Source organism: Neltuma alba, unplaced genomic scaffold (assembly GCF_004799145.2).
Source record: "Neltuma alba isolate B1F8T4 unplaced genomic scaffold, ASM479914v2 tig00004860_pilon, whole genome shotgun sequence".
NCBI classification, from domain to species: Eukaryota; Viridiplantae; Streptophyta; class Magnoliopsida; order Fabales; family Fabaceae; genus Neltuma; species Neltuma alba.
The window spans coordinates 1-5274 of NW_021633883.1; the positions used below are offsets into that span (position 1 = coordinate 1).

Sequence of the window (5274 nt, forward strand, 5' to 3'; positions counted from 1 at the left end):
AAAACCATTTTGATTCCAAAAATTCTCTATTATTTCTTTTTGAAGACATTTTTTAAATAAGTTAAAAGAAAGTTAAATTTAGATAAAAATATAATTGACAAGAATTCAAATTTATTTAAATATAACTTAATTTTGTAAATTAACTATTCTTTTGTTTTGATCCCTTTTTCTTTTTTGCAATTGCGTGTTATTCTAAATTTCTAACAGGGAAATACACACGAACATTTGGCGACACTACAGAAGCAACAAGTGTTTGCTTAAACAGAGACCAATTCTTAATGTTGGGCGAATGCAAACAAAACCATTAATTACATGAGACTACTAACCAGGCCTCGAGTAAATACAAGCATGACCATGCAGCAAAGTACTGTGATCCCTAACTTACTAAACTGAAGAACAGAAACCTAACACATTCCAGGAGCTATAGCTAGTGGGCAAGAAGGTATACATTTTTGTTTCATCATCTATCTCTTTAGTTGAGGGATGCCGAACGCAGGCGTTTGATTTTAAGGGGTCATAAGTATATTTCTGAGCTCATGACTCTTTGTTCGACAACATCCTGAGCTAACCAAAGAGGTCATCCAGGTTTCATCAGATTTTACTGGCTCATCATAATCATTTCCTGTGCCAACTCCAAGGCATGAGTGGAATTTACTATCTTAAGCTCACCATGACCAAAACTGGCTTCCCGGAACTCCGACCACTCTGGTTGCGGGTTGATATACCTGTCAGTGAACAATGATTAGTGACTAAGCTTCACTGTGCATGCTTCAGGAGACCCCCCCCAAAAAAAAAAAAATAGGGATATTGCAGATCACTCAGATGTCGAATGAGACAAAATAAAACGAGATTGATCAGTGTAATAAGTTCACTTCCCCTCCCCAAGTTAATTCGTAGAATTTCCCTTGGAAAAAGGGGCTATGTGGGGTAACTAATTCAGAAAAAACACAATCAGAATAATACAACTTATTTCAGGAGCCACAGGTTTGGCTTATATACACTGTAGCTATCTGTTCTTCCTATATCAATATAAAGATTTATGGGAAAACAACAGAAGAATTCTCAGGCTCCCTCTGCCTTAGCAGCCCTATTGTGCACTTGAGTTGGACAATTGTTAAATAAATTTAAAAGCAGAATTCGAAGTTCAATAAGATTGGAAACGGAATACAATAGAATCCTCATTGGCCTAACTCAACAGACTGGGGGTGACTTCCGGATAAGCATATTTAAGGCAGAAATCATGTTGGTGATTAAGAAATGACGACAGGATGAGCTTAACAAACAACGATAACTTACTTAGACGCTAAACCTTCTCTGTTTCCTCCATCACCAATAGTTATATGAACAGCACCACATGGGTCTGATCTTCCATTATTGACACGTTTCTGTCAGCAGGATAAAGAACTAATTAAAATCCTGAATAAATGAAATCGTAAGGACGACGAAAAGAAAATGTTAGACATAAGCATACCGAGCGTTCATAAGCATGTACATGACCAGCAAGAACTAAATCAACATTAGCAGCATAAAGTAATGGCTCCATAACTGCCATCATATCATTCCCTTCACCCCTATGGGCTGTATTACTGTATACCATGGCACATGAAATAACACGATCAGCCAAGGCGTCCTTTTCCTGTCAACCTTGATAGATCCATCTGCAGATAAATAACAAGATTATTAGGGGATTGAAGTTGAGACGGGACATGTCTTTTATGCATGAAGCAGGGATAAGATAATATTAACCCTGTTCTCATGAAAGCTATGATATGCAAACCCCAGGAAAATAGATAACTCCTGACCATCATGAGTGGGAGATGTATTATGACTTTTTTTTTTTTGGGGGAAAACTGATGAAAATCACCATTGAATAAATTTCTAACATTTTGCAAAGAAGTTAATAACCTCACCCAGCCACCTGCATCAATGCAACACCAAAGCAATTCCTAGATAATTAATTTTGCAGTATTTTTGAACCAATATAATCCAGTAGAGCTATCAAACAAAAGAAGCACAAACCGGAATCTAAAACACTAGCGCATGGATTGCATGGCCAGACATTTCAAAGTGAGGATTCTTCTGCACGAAGCAGATGAAACCATAAGCTAAATCTCCAAAAGGCCATCATAGAGGTTCAATTTAATCTTAGCCATATAAATGTGATGTATTTCCCCCAATACTTTCACGAGACACCAAGCTGCCAAGATAATGACGCAGATAGATATCTAGGGTTCAATATCCTAATGCACCCCCCCAAAAAAAAAAAAAAAAAGATTATGCATCCAAAGATATAACTCATGATCAATTGGTAAAGCCAACCAACCTTCAGCCATCTATATTGTTCCGAGTACTTGTAATAATCTGCATAGGAGCCAAGCATGACAATATGGGCACTGGCCACTTCAAAAGAATAATAGAGATTTGAACTTGACCCGCTTTCCTCAAATGGCATCTTCCATCTGGCATTATATGATTCAAACCCATCCTTTAGCAATGGTATGCTCTCCTTTCATGGTTCCCTTGTGTCACCATCCATGGTCTTGCGCTGGCAAGAGGCTCTACGAGCTTGCCAAACTTGTCCCATAGATGTTGCATATAATCAGCATATGAAAGGTCTCCTGGAAGCAGGTGGACATCATACTTGCATTGACCAATGTGATCTAATGTTGATTTAGTCCAACCAGTTTGGCCCAGATCCCCAGCTACAGCAAAAGTAATTGGTAACTGAGCTGGAGGCGTTTTAAAACTGGAACTCAGGACCTTGTCCACCACACCGATAAAAGTACACTGTATTATCCTCCAAGGGCCCAATAACAGTGTGGTGTATCTTTCCTGAGCTATAAAAAAGATAACGATAAGAATTGCTCTCTCCTTCAGCTAAATTGTCATATCTCCCAGGTATTGTTCCATATTCTACCACTGAAGGTGATGAATCATCATCAGTTATCCAGCTAACTCTCATGTGCTTGTCTCCTGCCAATGAAATGTGCACCTGCACCAAACATTTCTACAACTTGAGCATCACAAGCAACAAGACGGTATTTGCATGAAATTACAGAGTTCCATGTGATGACCAGAGAATATGCAAAATAAAAGCATATCAGCATGGCTCACGGAGTAACTGTCCAATGATTGCCAATATTTACACGAATTGAAGGTGGCCGATTGAGTTTAAAGTGCATACAGCTTAACAAAACGTGAAGAAATTGTCAATTTAAATACAATCTATTTGAACATATATCATTCTAAGATTTGTGACTGGAACTTCGTTATGAAAATTTAGATAGTGAAATTCGTGCTACAAACCCAGTAAGTAAGCTATTGAAAATCAAGGACTATGGTTTAATATCATCAATAGAGTCAATCACAAATGGATATATCTTGAACAGAAATATGGTTCAGATATCATTCTGACACCATTATTGGACAGCAATAAAAGATTTAGCAAATCATTCTTTATTGATACACTGGAAAAAAGATTTAGCAAATCATACTCTCAAAAAGAGTCAATCAAAATATCAAGCATAAAATAGAAACTAAGTCTTGACTTTGTCTCCGAAATTGCTCTAGATTATGTCAGGTCAAAATTGCCAATTGACCTACAAGTGATGCCCGCAAGTCTCTTAATAAAAGCTTTCAAACCGGATGAGTCATGTGTATAATGCGGCTAAGGTGACAGCCATAATGGCTCTTATCAAGATAGCAGCACAATCAGAATGATTCTATCCATTTAGAAATACTATCCCATGACCTTCTTAATGTCTAGAATCCAATATCAGCAGACTTGTTGGTAAATCTAAACTATTTTCTTTTTCAGTGATATCCCATTTAATTTGAAAAGAAAAGTTAACGCTGAAAAAAGTCTTGAAGTTGGTCAAAGACAAGGGGAATGACGAAAAGATCACAGAAAAAGTCTCTCTTCTTCAAACTGATCTGTAAAGTTCTAGCATCACAGATACTTGTGCATACTTGTAGTATAATAACTCAAAAAGGAAAACAGAAAGATAAGTTCATGAACATATTGTCAGAAGCAAGATTCCCAGTGTCTCATACATGACATAATAATACAGAGTATTTTTGTCAAAGTCAAAGTACTAGATGACTAAGACTATATAAAATTGATATCCAATATGAGAAATATGGGGACAGAAAAGCAGATGACAACTTGCAATCCAACGCACCAAGAATCTCCGACAGAACCCCATCCATATTTATCCAGACAATGAAAATCTGCAAGAAAGTTGTTTCAAATGCAGAGACCAATCACATAAACTAAGCGGGGTAAAAACAGTTGCCCATCATCACTTGCACACTACTACCATGTAATCACAAATGGAACAGGCAAAGCCATAAGCTCTCAAGCCTCAAGCCAACTAGTGCATTTGCTGACCTCCTCACTTCGCATAGACGAGTATGTGAAAAACAAATCTGAGTAATCATTGCATTGAGTCAAGGGCAGATCTGCACATAGACTGTGTCGCTAACTTTTTTCTTTTGTTTTCTTTTTTGGGGCGGGGGGGTGTGGAAGGATTACGTCATTCTCATTGTGATTAAATCTCATTTCCGCCCCCGTGGGCTTACCAAAAAATATGCAACCCAGCACCCAGCAAAAAAACAGTAACAATAAGAGTGGGAAAATGCTTTTGAAACTCACTAGTTTGAATATTTATGGTAAATATGAGTACATCTGATTGACTAATTTTAAACATTGTTCATGATTTTCCCTTTGTTGAGCATACGAATATTCATACTACTTTATGTATCTGGCATGCATCCATACCAAATCAATTAATAATCAATCATAAGCAATAATACACAACAAAAAGGAAAGAAAATGGAAATTTTCTCCCTAAAGAAATACCTGAACCTCAATGGAATAACCAGTTCTGACTGGGGAGAGGGGGAAAAGGAAGAAAAAGATACACAACAACCAGGAGCAACTAAAAACCGAACCAAAAGAGATCGAAGACTCTAAAACCGATCACATAGTTGAAAGACTGACAGAATCAAAGAGAAGCGACATATCACCTGCTGAGGGTAGGAGGCGGGCTTTGAATCCCATGGGAACTGAAGAGCTTTGCGAGGCAGCGGACGAACGTAATCGGCGGCGACGGTTGCAGAAACGACGACGAAGATGACAGTTAAAATCAGTTGTAGGGCCATCGGTAGTAGGCAAGTCCGCCGTAAGACGCCGGAAGAGCACGGCAAGTATGTCATCTTTCGTCTGCATCGACCATTATTGAATCGTCTTTTTAACTCTATCGCCTCGTCACT

General features: G+C 38.0%; 1 pseudogene; it reads right to left on the reverse strand.

Annotated features, from left to right (window-relative positions):
• Nucleotides 1–439: 439 nt before the first annotated feature.
• LOC114745913 (purple acid phosphatase 18-like) lies at nt 440–5274 on the reverse strand (annotated as a pseudogene).